The 19,301-nt window shown below is 37.4% G+C and overlaps 1 protein-coding gene across 1 annotated transcript in view; it reads right to left on the bottom strand.

The window, feature by feature from the left end:
- Nucleotides 1–19,301, bottom strand: part of LOC146575960 (immunoglobulin mu heavy chain-like) — a 526,942-nt gene that overhangs the window by 87,164 nt on the left and 420,477 nt on the right. The window lies entirely within an intron of this gene.

The following is a 19,301-nucleotide window of genomic DNA, read 5'->3' as shown; positions in this document are numbered from 1 at the left end:
TTGGACCAGAAATGTAGGCAACCCACTCCAACCCTTTTCCTTCAGCCTGTCTGATCCAGCTCATATCAGAGCTATCTGATATTCCTGCATATGTACAGGTCAGCTTGTGAGATTCTCCAGGCCATTTTACCACTGGTTCAGACTCGGTAAGAGTCTGACTACAAACAGCTAGAAGAAAATAAATATGATCAGAAATGAGCCAAAAAATAAAACTAAGCATGAATACAGAAGAGTGCAAAACTGTGGTGGTTACTAGGTATCACTAATAGCAGGACAAGCATTATACATGTAGATGAAATCCTATTGAAAAGTTGTTGTTTTTGTCTGTATGGTTTAGTCATCTGCACTTTGTTGTGAATTAAATACAGATGGAAGGATCAATATTTGCATTGGCTCCACCTTAAAGCATCAAAATAAATAATGTATTAAAATGTATTTAAATTGCAGGAGGAGGTTAGACTTACTTGCTGAGACTGTGGTTTTACTGATTATAAATATAATTTTAAAGTACACGCATAATACTTTTAGTGTTTGTTTGGTAAGCAACACAATGTCGATTGAAATGAAATTGATGATGCAGTGCCTGATTCCAAGAATACATTTGTAAAAATGAAGCAAAATTGAACACTACAAGCATTTAGTAATACTATGACTTCCCCTGATTATCTAATGGCCTGGATTCTTCAATGCTTTTTAACATTTTCTTATTTAAATTATAATTGCATGTCATACAAACCAAATAAACTAGTTCTTCAAAGGTTGGTGACATCTTGTTTTGCTAGTTTGATTAGCAATCAAAAACATTCCAAAGTTCTACTTGACCATCAGCAAACTTCTTAATCCTCCTTAATATGCTTTCCCTCCTGTGGCTTCTGATGACTGTGAAAAGGTTTTCGATTTCTTCACTGACGAGATCAACACTATCAAGTCACAGTTCAAATCTGTACAACTTCAACCACCCCAAGTCTCTTAAACAGTTCTGTTGTCTGAGTTTAAACTAACTTCTTCAACAGATCTTTTGGATGTAGTCTCATACGTGTACACTTCACCCAGCCCAACAGAGATCCCTCCTAAATTCATTAAAGAGGTTCACCCTGGCATCTCCCCCTGCTTCTCTCTATTGTCAATCCTTCCTATTCATCTGGGTGCATTCCAGATTACTTTTAAAAAGCCAGTATTTTTCCTCTACTGGAAAAAAAAACCCTTAGATCCCTGTTTGAAATAATTATAGGCCAATTTCCAAACTCCCCTTTATTTCCAAAATCCTTGAGAAAGCTGTTGCTCGTCAGCTTCTTCATCTTGTTGATGGAAATAACAACGTCAATAAATTCCAGTCTGCTTACAGACTAAACCACAGCACTGAAACAGCTTTATTAAAAATTACTAATGATATTCTTATATCCTGCCCTAATAGTTATCACTGCTGGGATTCCATTCTGGATTGGGGTTAATCTGGGTTAATCTGGGCTGTAATCTGAGGTGCTGTTAATTTGCAATTTCTGAGGCTGGTGACAGCAACAGAGGTGACTCTTGGTCGTCCTTTCCTGGGGCGGTCCTCATGTGAGCCAGTTTCATCGTAATACTTTTGGTTTTTGAAACTGCACACACACATTGCAATTTTCTAGAATGACTGAGCTGCAGCTCTTAAAGTAATGATGGACTCTACTTAGCTGATTGGTTCTTGCCATAATATGAATTCTAACAGTTGCCAAATAGGGCTGTCAAGGGTATAAGACATATTTAGAGTCATTATCAATTTTTTATTTGCTACATAATTCCATATATCTTGCTTCCAATATTTGAAAGTAGTAAAAATAATGAAAAAAATCATTAAATCAGAAGGTGTGTCCAAACTTTTGACTGGTAGTTTATGCAAATTAGATTTCCCTAAGTCTTCTCTTTGGTGTGTAGACCACATAAACAGACAATGTCTTTATTAAAAATATATCAATAAATAATAGAATATAGAAACAATAAGAAAACTTTTTATCTCCCACAGAGAAAAAGTTTATTACAGAGACTACTAATGATCACATTTTTATCACTGTTATATTCCCATTTACTCAGTGTTTGTCCAGGTCTGTTAGTGGTTTTCATCACTGTGGAGCGACGCACACAGTAATAAACAGCTGTGTCCTCCATCTGCAGATTCTGTCCTGTTATTGTCACTGTTCTGGCAGAAGTGTCTCTGCTGTAGCTGAACTTGTTCTTTAGAGCATCATTTTTATAAAAATCTCCTCCACCCCACTGATGAAAAATCCAGTCCATTGGTTTTCTTTCGCGTTGCCTGACCCATCCTGTTGCATAGCTGTTATCAGTCAAAGAATAACCAGAGACCTGACAGGTGATGGTTAAAGTCTGTCCAGACTGCACAATACTTGAATCTGGTTGGAGGAGATCAATACTGTACACACCTGTGGAGACAGAAATCAAAACGATCTTTGTTATTGATCTGAATTTTTTGCATTGCTATTATATTTATTAAGGTGAATCCATTAAAAACTCCTTACAGTGTCCAGCAGCCAGCAGCAGCATCAGCGTTAACAACACCATCATGACTACACCTGAATGATGTACACTTGTACACTGACACACAGCTACACACTCCTTTAAAAAAAAAAGCCCCCCCCCCAAAAACAACCTTATTTGCATATTGTTACACACATTTTCTTTAAATGACAGCATATAAAGACTGTGTCCCTTAAAGTGACAGTGAATTATTATTGTGATGATGATGTCAATGAAAGAGTTTGTATGTCCATCAACCTTCTCCTCTCTGAATTTGTGAGTTATTCGTTGTTTGTTAGTAGTGATTGTGTTACAATATGTATTTTATTTTCATTTTAATGAAATGTCACAAATAAGGAGGTGCCCATTAAAAGGACTCTGCTATTATTCTGTTATCACAGTATTAACTTGCTATTAGTTTGTTTATTTTGATTCTAAACAAACTAATAATTAAAAGAGTTTTTATCATAATATTCAATTCAACTGGGGACTTTAAATTGAACTGTGTGGATCCATTATATGGCTTCTGAGTCTAAGCATATAACTTATTAAAATCAAACTAGATTGGAAGAGACAATATTGAAAACTGTCCAACACAGTTTAACAGAGACTCACATTACTTTAAATACTGAATCATTTGATAAGAACTGAGTAATACTTACAGATATCCTGCCAATATTTCCATATTTAAATTGTAATGATAAATTAACTCTTTAATATACTGATATTTTTTTAATAATAAGGTTTTTGTAGTATCTCTGTATTCAGTATTAGTCTAAGTTCAGGTTTCAAGAACCTGTTGATGCAGTGCCAAAAAAGAAGTCCTGGTTTCTAACCAACTCGCTGACTTTTCTCTGCAGCGTTTATGTGTTTCCCTCATGCCTACATGTGTTATCTCTGGGTACTCCTGCTTCCTTCTGCACCCTAAAGACATGAAAGAGTTACATCAATGTGTAATTCTAAACTGGCCATTCAGAATTACATATAATTGTCTGTCTTTCTGTATTATTCCTGTGATTGACTGGTAAACTGTAATGAGTGAACAGTATACCTGCCTTTGGCTTTTACAGCTGTTTACTATTTGCTACTACCAATTTAGTTAGATGTTTATTTCATATTTTTTTGTAGTTATCAATTTATTTATATTTATGAGGACTGACAATAGGCAAAACATAATTAATTTTTCAAAACAATGCTGCAGTTGTTATTTTTTAAGTGTTAATTTAATATCTAGGAACTTAAATTTAAAACATTTCAGATTGTTATTTTTCATGTACAGTTTTTGTCTGTCATTATTTATCTTCTAAGCTTGACATGGTTCAGTGCTTCTCACACACACAGTTTTTGCATTGCCTTTCAGTCTCTTATTTCACTGTGGCTCTTTTGCACAGTAATAAACTGCAGAATCTTCCTGTTTGAGGCTGTTCACCACTAAATTCACACGATTTTGGGAAGTGTCTTTGGTGATGGAAAACTGGCCTTGGAGACTTTGGGCAAATATTGTGCCAGTCCCACCATCAATGCGTCCGATCCACTCCAGTCCTTTCCCAGGTTTTTGACGAATCCAGTGTAGATAAGCCAGAGAGAGTCCTTGAACTCTACAGGACAGAGTGACTGATTGTCCTGGTCTGCTGACCACTGGCTCTGATGAGGTGAGAGACTGACAGCGAGCAGCTAAAAGAGATAAAGAGTTTAGAGGGAATAAGCTAAAATCCAAATTATAATAATATTCTTTTCCCATATTGATACAGACTTCACTCACCTGAAATAAAAGTCAAAAGGAGCAGACTCTGTAAAATGGCCATGGTCATAACCTGGTTCAGACTTCAACTGTAAATGGTGACGTGAATGAGAGATATTTATGCTGTGTAGGCAGAGTGGGTGGGGATGAATTTGCCTGTTTGTGTAACTGAAATGCAGTTGAAGTTATGTAAGCTATCACATTAATGAAACGTCACAGATAAGAAGGTCAAATAATGCTTTGTTACTGGTGTACTGTTTTTTTTGTTTGTTTTTTTTTACCAAAAAGTTTAAGGCAGGCACCAGCTCCTTCAGTCTTTTCATACAGTCTCATGCAGTGTGACAAACAAAACAAAATCATGATTAACCAGTCAGTGCCAATATACCTGTTGAAAACCTGTTTCATTGTTTCTCTGCATACTGGCAGATGTGAGAAACTTGTCATTGTATGCCCTCTAGTGTTCCACATTATTTTACGGTGCAATCTCCATGTGTAGTGTTTTGATTATTTATGCCCAAACAATGACTTCAATGAAGACACATCTTTTTAACCCATACAATTTATTTTATTGGGTACTTAATTAATAATTAAAAGACAACGTTTTATAAAACACTTAAAAACTTAAACAGTGTGTTTAAGTATGTTCTAGTAATATCAATATCACTTTTTGTGTGACTTTGTGAATTTGAAGGTTAGCATCATGTATGTGTTTCATACTTTATTCCACACACAGTTAGGTATTGTGAGTAAGTCGATGTAGACTGGAGCTCCCAGGCACCTTGAGACGTTAGGCGGATAGCATGACCCTTCTCCTTATCCCTTGAGCATTTTTTGGCCTTCAGACAACAATTCTCATTGCTACACAGCCAGACAGGACAGGCAAAGAAAAAATAAAAATAAATAAAGGGATCAAGACTAATTTGAAGTGTGTTAAAAAGCCCAACACAGTTCTGGAAAATATTTTTTGATTGGATGAAACCAAGATCAACTTCTACCAGAATCATGGTAAGAAAAAAGTATGGAGAAGACATGGAGCAGTTCATGAGTCAAAGCATAACACATCATCTGTAAAACACTGTGTGATGGGATGGATGGGAGGATGCATTTCACTTGTTGAAGACTAAGCTTTGGGCAGAAAGGCACACAAACAAACAGCAACTGAAAGCCAGCATCTGGTGATGTCCATGAGCCACAGACCTCAGGCTGTGTCACCGCCAGCAAAGTGTTTTTAACCAAGTTTTAGAAATGAACATTTTATTTGCAGTAATTTTATTTGTCCGATTACTTTTGAGCCCCTGAAATAAACGGATTGTGTTAAAAATGCTTTAGTTCCTCACAGTTTTATGCAATCTTTTTGTTCAGCCGTCTGAATTAAAGCTGAAAGTCTGCACTTCAACTGCATCTGAGTTGTTTTATTTAAGATTCACTACATTACAGAACCCAAATTGGAAAAAAAATTTTCTCTGTCCAAATATTTTGGACTTGCATACAAAGTTAGCTCTGTAGTTTTACACATGTTCTCATCCGAGACTATCTAATAGACAAACTTCAACCACAAATTGATGATAGATTGAAGCAATAAATTAATGAAATATTAGAAAATTTTAATTTGAAAATTGTGTGACTGTTTTTCTGTTTTTTTTTTTTAATGAATTCCTGGATGAGTATGGGGGACTGTTCACACAGTCCACTATATATAGTAAGCAATCCACTCCTTTACCAGGAGCCTGTCTGCAGTGTTGGGAAGGTCACTTTTAAAATGTATTCCACTACAGATTACAGATTACAGAGTACATGCCCCAAAAGGTATTTTGGAATGTATCTGTTACGTTACTCAATGACAGTAACGTTTTCTGAATACTTTGGATTACTTAATATATTATCATGCTTTTTACAACTACATGACTGTACTATTGCTGTGTGATTTATTACTTTTACTGAAACTACTCGCCATACCAGTACCAACTAGATTTTAAAATCTTAATATAAAATGACAGCAGGGTGGACATTAGGTAAGGCTGCACTTTTTGCAGTGATCTTGTATAGAAAACTATTCTGCACGTATATAAAACAGGTAAAAAGGCGTAAAACTGTAAAGGGAGCTCTGGCTAATACATTGGGTTCCATGTTGCGCTCGTAGCAGAAAACTAGCTTTACTTTGTTGTGTGGGTCAAATTTGCTAGCGAGAGACAGAGAGAGGCGTTGAAAGGCTGCTCAAACGGAACTTATTGTTTGGAGGAAAACACAAACACAGCGTACAGTCGAGTCTTAATAGCTTACAACTGCACTGCAGCACTCTTTTTGGCTGCAGTGGTTATTATTATATTTACATGCTTCCAGTTCCCGTTTCTGCTCGTACTTTTCCTTTTTCTCCCTCCTCGCGCTCACAGACACATAACGGGTATGGCAGTCCATTCTCCCTGCAGCACGGACTACACTGCCCATGAGTGTCAGGCTGCTGTGTGTGGGGGCGAGGAAGTGACCCAAACGCAGTGGATAGTGCAGAACTGAAGATGGTTTATTATAAAGAGTGGATGCACAGGGCAGGAACGAAAGGACTGACTGGCTGAAAGACTCAATGGCTGGCTGAACTGAACACAGGTGGGAACGACAACATAACATCAATGACACAAGCCTGAACTGATGGAAACAGAGGACTTAAATACACGCTGGATGATAAGTGATTAGAAACCGGTGAGTACACAGCTGATCTTAGTCTGACTAATGATACATGGAAATAACTGGAACACAATACACAGGCTGGCACAGAAAACAGGAAGTGAGAAACATGAATGTGGGAAATAAACCGAACATGACAAAACTGAAAACACTGGGTCAATGACCCAGGAACCCAGACAATGAGGCTACATTCTTTAGGGCTATGCCAGTAACACTCTGCCTATTGCCTATTAATTAATTAATATTGCATATTAAATCATTTTTGTGAATAAATTTAAAAAATATTTCGTCACGTCATTATGCAGGCGGCAAGTAGACGTGACATGGGCCGCGAGATTGAGACACAGGCATTAGAGCCTCTTAATGCGCGTTTTGTTTGGGTTTCCACCAGCGTGGAATTACCAAAAATAGAGAGAGCATAGCCTAACATATGAAACAGGAAAATACCACCGTGTAATCCATTTATTTCAACAAAGTAACTGTATTCTAAATACAACCCTTTTAAACGGTAACTGTAATGGAATACAGTTACTTGTAGTTTGTATTTTAAATACGTAACGGCGGTACATGTATTCCGTTACTCCCCAACACTACCTGCCTGTGTCAGGGTGTGGTGAAGGAGGACCCAAGATTGCAGATGCAGAGGCAGCAGGCAGTAAAACTAAAGGCAAGCAAACAGGATACCAAATACAAGCTACTATCAAAATAAGACAGGAAATCAAAACCAGTGAGACACGAACAGAATTACACAGAGAGAGTCAGAGACAGACAGAGACATGACTCGGGAAACAGACAGACAAATAAACATGGAGACAAGACTGGCTTCAAAGGGAAGCACAAGTAACTAACACAGGGGATGCTGCGGAGGACACACAGAGGCAAGACCAAGACAAACAGGACACGAAAGGGAACACAGAACATGAACAAGTAACTAGGAACTAGTAACTAAGAACTAGAACAATACCAAACAAAAAATGTCCAAGATGAAAAAGAAATATTTGTAAACCATACTTATTAACTACAATAATAACAAAATAATAATAATTATGCATAACTATGAAAATCCAGGAAAACATTTCACATTAACAACTGATATAAAGTGGATTCTAACCATCGGTCACACTCACAAACTGTCACAAAGTGACATCTGCAGTGTTTTGTGTGCAGCTCTGTGGCTTCCTGTAACACTGTGGCGTTCGAGCACAATAATAAATGGCAGAATCTTCAGTTGTCAAGCTGCTCATGTGCAGATACACTTGATCCACATTGTTGTCTCTGGAAATGGTGAAGCGATTCTGGACAGATGTGGAATAACTTTTACTGCTCCCACTCGGAGCAGAAATGAAGGATACCCACTCCAGCCCTTTTCCTTCAGCCTGTCTGATCCAGCTGATATCAGCAGAACTATCTGATATTCCTGCATATGTACAGGTCAGCTTGTGAGAATCTCCAGGGTGTTTTATCACTGGTTCAGACTCAGTGAACGTCTGACTGCAAACAGCTGGAAGAAAACATGTGTGATCAGAAATGAGCCAAACATGAACTTAAGCATAAATACAGAAGAATGCAGATCTGTGGTAGTTACCAGGAATCACTGATAGCAGGAAAAGGGTTATAGATGTAGATAAAATCATATTGAAAGGTTGCTGTCTGTCAGTTTTAGTCGTCTTCACTTTGCTGGGAACTAAATAAAGATGGAAGGATCAGTATTTGCATTGACTCCTCCTTAAAGTGTCAAAATAAATAATGTATTAACATGTATTGAAATTGCAGTTCATCAGCTGAGGAAGTTAGACCTAATGGCTAAGAGTGCAGTTTTGCTGAATATAAATAAGAATTTAAAATGGGTGCTTAATATTTAGGGGGTCTGTTAAATAAGATATACACAGTCAATTAAAATGGGTAGATCTAGGATTTAGTGTCTGATTCTGGTACATAATTTGTAAAAATCAAGCACAGTTGGACAAGCAACAAGTGATATTATGACATGTTGTAACACGACAAACGACCAGCATGCTTTTATTCATTAATTAAGAGGAGAAGAAACCATTTGCCTTTTTTTATGATTAGGATCTCATGCATTATCTAAACTGATTGACTTTGCAATGCACACAGGGTGTGTCTGTCTTTTTTCTCTGGACAATCTAATGTCCTTGATTTTTCTCTGCTTTTTAACATTATAATTGCATGTCATACAAACAAAAGGAACTAGCTCTTTAAAGAATTTGGGAAATTTCCAAATAGGCTATTCGATAAATTTATAATAAAACCACTGCACTGTCTCTTTTTAGAAGCTGTATCACTGAAAGACTAATGACCCTGTGTTGTACAAACTGAAAATATTAAAAAAAGATTTTCCATGACTTTTATCAAAAAACAACAAAACAAATAATATAATAAATAAATAAAAAAACAAAAGAAAAGGTGTATCATGACATGTATTCATGTTGAGTTTAATGATAGCTCTAAATATTCTAACCATCAGTGTTAAAGTGACATCTGCAGTGTTTTGTGTGCAGCTCTGTGGCTTCCTGTAACACTGTGGCGTTCGAGCACAATAATAAATGGCAGAATCTTCAGTTGTCAAGCTGCTCATGTGCAGATACACTTGATCCACATTGTTGTCTCTGGAAATGGTGAAGCGATTCTGGACAGATGTGGAATAACGTTTGGTACTCCCACTCGGAGCAGAAATGTAAGCAACCCACTCCAGCCCTTTTCCTTCACCCTGTCTGATCCAGCTGATAGCAGCATCACTATCTGATATTCCTGCATATGTACAGGTCAGTTTGTGAGAATCTCCAGGGTGTTTTACCACTGGTTCAGACTCAGTGAGCGTCTGACTGCAAACACCTGGAAAAAAAAGGTGTAATGAGAAGCAAGCCACACATGAACCGAAGTATAAATACAGAAGAATGCAGATCTGTGTTATTCACCGGGAATGACTGACAGCAAAATAAATGTTATACTTGTAGTTAAAGTCATATTGAAAGCTTTTGTCTGTCTAGTTTGGCTGTCATCACTTTGCTGAGAAATTAATAAAGGCACGGAGATCAATATTTGCATAGACTCCTCCTCACAGTGCTAAAACAAATAAAAGAGTCAAGACTGAAGAACTTTATTGTCATTATGCGAGTGAAATAATTAATTTACAGTTACAATAACCTTGTAATAAAAAGCAGTTTATCAGCTGAATTGTTTTTTTATTAAATCTGTTGTTTTTGATTATAAACAAAATAATAATTAAAGGAATCTTTTCTATAAAATTTCATTAACTGAGGAGGTAGAATTTGAATGAAGAAGGACAAACCAATTATTAGAAGTCTGATACAGCTTATAAATATAAACAGAACTGGAACCAGTCAATATTGAATACTATCCAACATAATTTACAAGAGGCTTGCATCATGTATCATGTAAAGGTTTCCATATTTAAATTGCAATAATGAATAAATAAATCAACAGATATATTTATTTTTCAATAAACTTTTAGTTGTATATATGAATTTAATATTCCATCCATCCATTCGCTTCCGCTTATCCTTTTCAGGGTCGCGGGGGGCGCTGGAGCCTATCCCAGCTGTCATAGGGCGAGAGGCAGGGTACACCCTGGACAGGTCGCCAGTCTGTCGCAGGGCAAACACACAGGGACAAACAACCATTCACACTCACATTCACTCGCACATTCACACCTAGTGGCAATTTGGATTATCCAATTAACCTATCCCCACAAGTTGCATGTCTTTGGACGGTGGGAGGAAGCCGGAGTACCCGGAGGGAACCCACGCAAACACGGGGAGAACATGCAAACTCCACACAGAAAGACCCCGGCCTGGTGTTGGAATTGAACTCAGGACCTTCTTGCTGTGCGGTAACAGTGCTAACCACCGTGCCACCGTGCTGCCATGAATTCAATATTGGTTTATCTAAGTTCACTTTCAGGTTGTAAGAAAACCATGCTGGTGCACAGCGTTACTGAAAGTAGTCCTAGTTTCGAATACACTGGCCAGCTGGGCCCTTTCTGTGTTGTACTCCAGCTTTCTCCTGCAGCCTAAAAACATGCATGGGTTACATTCATTTGTAATTCTAAATTGGCCATTGGTGTGAATTACAGTCTGTCTTTCTGTGTTATTCCTGTGATTGTATACTGTACACCCAGTCAGAGTATAGTATCCCTGCACTTGCATTTTAAAACTGTTATGTACTATTTATCCATTTTAATGAGCTTTTTTGCTTCTTTGTTTTAAATATAACAATATATTATATTACAAAGGACTAACAATAGGGAAAAATAACTTATTTTTTTAAAACAATTCAGCAGTTGTTAGTTATTGAATTAGGGATTTTTAATGGTTACTTTTACTATCTAGGAGCTTAAATGTAATGAAATAAAAATTTTAAAACTGTTATTTTTCGTGTACAATTTTTGTCTTTCATTATTTATCTTCAGACATGGTTCAGTGCTTCCCACACAAACTACAGTCTTCTTATTTGAGTGTCTTCATCACTAAATTCAAACAATTTTGAGAAGTGTCTTTGGTGATGGAAAACTGGCCTTGGAGACTTTAGGCAAATGTTGTGCCAGTCCCATCATGAATACTTCCAGTCCATTCTCCTAAGCTCTGGTTTTTGTCAAATCCAGTGCAACCAAGTCAGAGAGAGTCCTTGAACTCTCCATGACAGGTTAACTGATTGTCCTGGTCTGCTGACCACCGACAAGGTGAGAGACTGACAGTGAGCAGCTGAAAGAGATACAGAGTTTATATGATGGGAAGGAGCTGAGATCCAGACATTCTCTTTCTATCCTGATACAGACTTCACACACCTGAAATGAGAGACAGAAGAAGCACACTCCATACAATGGCCGTGGTCATTACCTTAGACTTCAACTGTAAATGGTGATGTGAATGAGAGATTTTGATGCTGTGTAGGCAGAGTGGGTGGAGATTTGCTTGTTTGTGTATCTGAGAATCAAAATAAGACAGACAGAGAGAGAGACAGATAACAGTTTGTTGCAACACTGCCAATAAAATACATTTTGTATTGTTACAGTGAAGTTTTTTTTAAAAGTGTGTTCGATCCTCATTTGGCATGTGGATGTGTAGGGAGTAAGAATGCGTTAGAATGTGTTGAAATGTCACATATACAGAGATTTCCAGATGAAGAATGATTTGTCATTGGTGTATTAACGTGACTACCAAACGTTTCAGGCACAAGAATAAACAACAGTCTTCTCGTGCAATGACATGGTGAGTTCGTTAAAACAAAACAAAACAAAACAAAACAAAACAAAACAAAACAAAACAAAACAAAACAAAACAAAACAAAACAAAACAAAACAAAACAAAACAAAACAAAACAAAACAAAACACACATGGCTGTGAGGCCACCACTGATCTATCTGATTAAAAGCTGTTCTAACGTCTCTGTGTATATTCACAGAGGCGAGAAACTTGTCATTGTATGCCCTCTAGTGTTTAACATGATTTTTCTGTAAAATCACCCCTCCAATCAATAATTTCAATGAGGACTTTTGTGAAACGTAAAGGTTCTTGGTGTTAAGTGATCAGTGGAGATCATATGTTCAATTCTTGTGTATTTAGCTTTTTAAAAAAAAAAAAAAAAAAAAAGTTGCCACAAAATAATTATGCTCTCAAAATAGATTTTGTGTCAGTGCATTAAAAAGACACAGAGAAAAAGGGGTAAATAACAATAAAAATACAAATAAAAAATAATATCTGGTTTTAATACTTAAAACTAAAACCATATCCTGTTCTCAGATTGAGAACCACACACATTCACCCTGATTTGTTTAAAAGGACAATTAGAGAAGGTTTGTCTGGGAAAACAGCTGATAATGTGGCCTACTGACATTTTTCAGTGCTTATTTTGGCAATAACAGGAAGAAAAGTGAATGTTCTCATAAAATGTGAAATTCTGAGAACAAACTTTATGACAAGAGTCATATTAATTAGCTATTTAACAGACTATTTACAGTATCTTGATTTTACCCCTGGATAACAAGCTACCAAGGAACCAGGGCAAGAGTATGTAATTTATTTTCTTGGTTAATTAGGCAATACTACACAAAGTTTTTAAAAACTTTAAAATTGTTCAGCCACATAAAATCAGTTTCCACAAGAAGAACATTGTGTAAAAATGAGTGTGTGTAAAAGTAAAAAAAAAAAACAGACAAACAAACAAAGATGAATACATAGAAGACAGACAAACCAAACTGTCCTTAATGCACATAGTGTCTGATTCTAAGAATTCTGCCTGTCACTACTGAACTTTATATACTTTATAAATCACAGCAATGTCCCTGCATTATTTGAACAGTTTGAACTTTTCCTATATTTCAGTTAAAGTGCGTTTTAACTCCAGTCACTGATTTGTGTCTTGAAATGACCTCTTCATCTTATTTCTCACACAGAATGGTGAGAGCCGAGCTCTGTGTGAGCATTGTATAATTTAACATAACAACACTGGATACTTTTCTCTCTATCCTGTCTGAAGTAGAGGAGTTGGCAAATGTAACATCAAAACAAAATCTCAAAATAATACTAAAATACATTATCATTACTGCTATCACTATGATAATTTTTACATAATTATAGTATACCCTGAACTCTAGTCTAGTCTAAGGTCTCCTGTGGTTATTTCTGTTAGTGATTATGACAACAAAACTGTTGTACCAACAATGTCTGCCATTATATGTGAGAATAACTTTAGTCATATTTTTAACAAACTTATGTTATGCTGGATTTTGTACAGCTGGTCAATCGGCTCCACTCACTGTGGCTCTCGAGCACAATAATAAACAGCAGTGTCTTCAGTCTTCAGGCTGTTCATCTGCAGATACAGCTGCTCTTTGCTGTTGTCTCTGGAGATGGTGAACCTGCCCTGAACTGACTGAGAATAATAGATGTAAGCACTGTTATATCTGATACTGGCAACCCACTCCAGTCCTTTTCCAGGAGCCTGTCTGATCCAGGCCATCCTGTTGCTGCTGAAGTCAATGTTGGAGCCTGTACAGGTCAGCCTGTGGGATTCTCCAGGTCTTTTAGCCACCAGTTCAGACTGAGTTATAGTCTGACTATCAACACCTAGAAGATCAAAAAAGAAAAAAAAGTCATTTGCAATAAGATAGTAAGACAAAAAAAACAAAAAACATTTTTTTATTCATAAGAGAAAAATCTTCACCTGCCACAAACAACGTTAAAAGCAGCAGTCCTGCCCTGAAGTCCATACTGTTAAACTGTTAGTGCACTGCTCTTTGTCATCCTCTCTGCTGACAGATAAGTAGACATGAAAGACATCTGAGTTTTGCATTGACTCAAAGTGAGGAGGGGTTAACTTGGCCCTCAATTGGTAAGCATGAATAGTGTTAGAACAGTTGTTGCTTTTTCATGAATTCATGTACCATTGAAAACTCAGTGGTTTTGGCACAGTTAAAACTGCTGTGTTCATCTGCAGATAAACTTTACTGGTGGAATCATCTCTGGTGATAGTGAATCTGTTCTGGACTAACTGGGAGTAAAAGTTACATTATATTAAATCCAGATGTTGTATGGATGAGCCTGTGGGACTCTCCAGATCTTTTAACAGCTGCTTCAGACTCTGTTAAAGTTTGAGATTTAACACATCTTGAAACAATGGCAGCAACCACCAGAAATGTTAGCTTTCTGTAAGTTAACAGTGTGATGGGTGCGTTGTTAGGGCTTGGTGAGTAGTAATGCAGAAAGGCAGGTGAGCGCTTTATTGAGCTCATTTGAAAACTAGACATGAGCATAAAGCCTTCAACTGGTGGTCACACCACAGGCCCACACTTGGATGTTCAGATCTCAATTTAATCACAGAGTCCCTTCATTCTACATATACCAGTGATAGAGTGTAAATACAGAGGCTGAAAGGACTTTGTTTAAGCACACACATCTCTTAGCAGTGCAAAAAAAAAAGCCAGGCAGCCATCATGTGTCTGTCTAACCACTCCACAAAGAGTGTGGATAACTTGCATTACTGTGGGATTTCAGAAATGAGATAGCTAATCCAATAGTTAATCCTTTATCTTATCCAGAAGTTTTTTTTATGAAATACATTTTCTATTTGAAGTATTTATCAATCAATATTGATTGATAAATAGTGAGCCACTGTCTTACATGGTGGCCGGGAGAGGCAGGAATAATAAGCCAATAATATAGCCAATAATAAGTGGAGCCAACAGTGAGCTCCACCCAGGCGAGCGAGACAGAAGAGAGAGAGACTGAGGGAGAAAAACAACAACAAATACCTCTAGCCTGTTCAAGCCAGCCGGGGAGACACAGGGACCATGACACATGTGTTTGAACACCAGACACAGTCCATGCAGAGATGCCCCAGCTGACCAGTAAATTTGAACCCATGGTTTCTTGCTGTGAGGTGACATAAAACCACCAGTAAATAACCATGTCCCTGTTTATTTACTGTTTTAATTAGGTGGAAGTAAAATTAAAGGCTTTTCAGTCTCTCATGCCACTGTGACTCCCATGCACAGTGATAAACCACAAAGTCTTGCTTAAGACACTTCACTACTCTCCACAAGATTTTAGGAAGTGTCTTTGGTGATGGAAACCTGGCCTTGAAGACTTTGGGCAAATACTGTGCCAGTCTCTTCATCAGTTTGGCCAATCCATTCCAATCCTTTCCCCAGTTTTAACAAATCCAGTGCAACCAAGCCAGAGTGAGTCCTTGAACTTTACATGAAAGAGTGACTGATTCCACTGGTCTGCTGACCATTGGCTATGATGAGGTGTGTCAAGAGATGTATTCTAAGACACTTCTTCAGCTGAGAATCAGAGAGGAGAAACACACAGTTTTACTTGCGTGCAAGGGCAGCACAGAGCACTCGCACGGGAGTGAGGGCTCCGAGACTGGCGCTCTGCCACTGCCCTGGTCTTTGTTTTACACATCAGTGGGTGCGTTTGTTCTTTACATTGGAATGTGGATGTGTATACGTGTGTGTGTGTGTGTGGGGGGTGTCAGAGTGTGACCCCATAAAGACTTCCCTAAACCTGCTGGTCTGGAAGTCCAGCAGTTCATCTAAACAAAAGGCACTTAGACTAAAACTGGCATAGCTACGTTTATCCTACCATGAAACAATAGGAGAAGATACAACCTCTCCCATGTTCCCAGGATGTGGGTGTGAATGCCAGAACACTCTGGAATGCACACAAAGTCTTGTAGTGAACAACAGCCTAAGTCATCAAAAGGTCAACATGCAGTATTCTACCATTTGCAAACTTATATCATTAAAAGATTATACTGACTACTGAGTACAATTTTCTATTGACATTCGGTGAAAACCTGACAACAAGCACTTGAAAGACAAACAGAATTTGACATCCAAACAATTGAACATGTGAATCCAGCGAAACCTCCTCAGGATCCAGCAGCCTGCAGTAGTATCAGAGCTAACATGACCATTGTTGATGTGGTCAATGCTGAAGATGAAATTATAAAACAAACTTGATCACAACAATAACAACAAATATTCCCTATCACATAATATCTGACATAAAATTATGATATATAAATATAGTAAATGTAGTAAAGAAAAGCAAACTTGCAAAGTAAACATTTTACTTTCTTTCACGTTATAACATTTTGTGATATAAATATGAGGCCAATAAATGTATAGAACATTTAAGGCTAGTTAAAAAATAATATGAAGAGAATTCTGACCATCAGCGTCACAGTGACATCTGCAGTGTTTTGTGTGCAGCTCTGTGGCTTCCTGTTTCACTGTGGCGTTTGAGCACAATAATAAACGGCAGAATCTTCAGTTGCCAAGCTGCTCATGTGCAGATACACTTGATCCACATTATTGTCTCTAGAAATGGTGAAGCGATTCTGGGCAGATGTGGAATAACTTTTAGTGCTCCCACCCGGAGCAGAAATGAAGGATACCCACTCCAACCCTTTTCCTCCAGCCTGTCTGATCCAGCTGATAGCAGCATCACTATCTGATATTCCTGCATATGTACAAGTCAGTTTGTGAGAATCTCCAGGGTGTTTTATCACTGGTTCAGACTCGGTAAGCGTCTGACTGCATGAATGCAGAGCTGTGGTAGTTACCAGGAATCACTGATAGCATTGAAGCATTATAGATGTAGATAAAAACATATTGAAAAGTTGTTGTCTGTCTCATTTACTCGTCTTCACTTTGTTGTGAACTAATTAAAGATTGGCAGATCAATATTTGCATGAACTCCTCCTTAAAGTGTCAAAACCAAGTAACACATTAAAATGCATTTAAATGAAACCTGTTGATAAGAGGTTAGACCTACTTACTTAGAGTGTGGTTTTGTTGATTGTAAATGTCGTATTAAAGTAAAAGCTTAATATTTGTAGGGTCTGGTTGATTTAAAAATTTGAGACATGTCCAATAGAACAAAGAACAATAATAAATGAAAGAATCTTCTTTTTCCAAGCTGTTAATATGCAGATGCTCCTGATCCTGAGTGTTGTCTCTGGAAATGGTGAAAAAAGTGGAATAATATGTATCGCTTCCACTCGGACCAGAAATGTAGACAACCCACTCTGCCTTTAGCTTATTGGAGCTTATGGCTTTAGCTACCCACACCAATTCTCTGAACTTCGTGAGTTCATTTATAAAACAAGCTTTATATGTATTTATTTTTTTCTTATTATTTTTCAAGATTTTATATCAAATGAGAGTTGGAATTAATATTTTCCTTTTGTGCTAAATTTATGCAGTTTCACTGTCTTCACTGATCAAATTTCCTGCAACTGGCTGTGAGTGAAATGAGCTGAAGGCACAAGGTAACTTACTTCTTTCAAAACAGTTTGGCAGCTGCAAGTGAACAAATTTGGGATTTTTTTTTTTACGGTTTAATGTTTCTATCTAGGGGCTTAAATTTAGGACTGTTACGTTTCATATACAACGTCAGCAGTCACAAAGGTGATGTCTTACAAGTCCAGCTAGTTCTATACGATTTAATGACCACACCATTAGACAATTGTATTTTTACTCATTTGTTTCATGGATAACTCCATCAGTATTTAACTCACTAGGCTGAAATGGTTCAGTGATCCTCACACACACAGTTTTTGCATGGCCTTTCAGTCTCTTATTTCACTGTGGCTATCGTGCACAGTAATAAACTGCAGAATCTTCCTGTTTGAGGCTGTTCACCACTAAATTCACACGATTTTGGGAAGTGTCTTTGGTGATGGAAAACTGGCCTTGAAGACTTTGGGCAAATATTGTGCCAGTCCCATCATCAATGCGTCCGATCCATTCTAGTCCTTTCCCAGGTTTTTGACGAATCCAGTGCAACCAAGACAGAGCGATTCCTTGAACTCTACAGGACAGAGTGACTGATTGTCCTGGTCTGCTGACCACTGGCTCTGACGAGGTGAGAGACTGACAGCAAGCAGCTGAAAGAAATAGAGAGTTTATATGATGGGAAGGAGCTGAGATCCAAATATTCTCTTCCTATCTTGTCTCTTCCTAACAGACTTCACTCACCTGAGATGAGAGTCAAAAGGAGCAGACTCTGTACAATGGCCATGGTCATAACCTGGTTGAGACTTCAACTGTAAATGCTGATACGAATGAGATATTTTTATGCTGTGTAGGCAGAGTGGATGGGTATTTAGGTCAGTTTGGATTTGCCTGTTTGTGTATCTGACATGCAGTTAAAGAAAGAGACACGAAACAAGTTAACATTTTGTTGCAACACTACATATAAATACATACAGCAAAATATATTTGCATTGTCAATTTGTGATTTTTCTTAGTGTGTTTAATATTTTTTTATGTGTGTTAGTTATTTGGAAGTAAGTATACTAGAATGTTTTGTCAGCTCTCTAATATAGTGTAAGCTATACTATCACAGTAATGAAATGTCACAGATAAGGAGGCCGACAGTCAAATGATGCTCAGGTTTTCAAGCACCAGAATAAACTGCAACAAAAATGATTGCACGGTCACTGTTGAACTACCTGTTGAAAACCTTTTTGTCGTTTCTTTGGATACTGACAGAGGTGAGGAACTTGTCATTATGTGCCCTCTAGTGTTCAACATTGTTTTTCAGTACAACCCCTCCCCAGTCCCCTTCCACTGTCTTATTTTTGCTATTTGTACCCAGACAGTTATTCCAGTGGCGGGCATATCCTTTATGAACAGTGGAGGTTGCAGGTTTTAAGTAATTATTAGAGTTAATATGTCGAGTTCTTTTGTTCATACAACAGGCTCATACAAACTCACAATTCATAACATATCTTTATTTAACTCATTCTTCTTTTTGCTTACTTCTGTAAATAAAACAATTCATTTATTCTATGTTCTGTTTTGTCTGTTTGTTTCATA

Source organism: Mchenga conophoros, linkage group LG4 (genome assembly GCF_057382185.1).
Source record: "Mchenga conophoros isolate Kocher_MC1m ecotype Shallow Benthic linkage group LG4, M_conophoros_male_GT1.1, whole genome shotgun sequence".
Classification (NCBI taxonomy): Eukaryota; Metazoa; Chordata; class Actinopteri; order Cichliformes; family Cichlidae; genus Mchenga; species Mchenga conophoros.
This window is presented reverse-complemented; position numbering and strand designations above follow the sequence as displayed.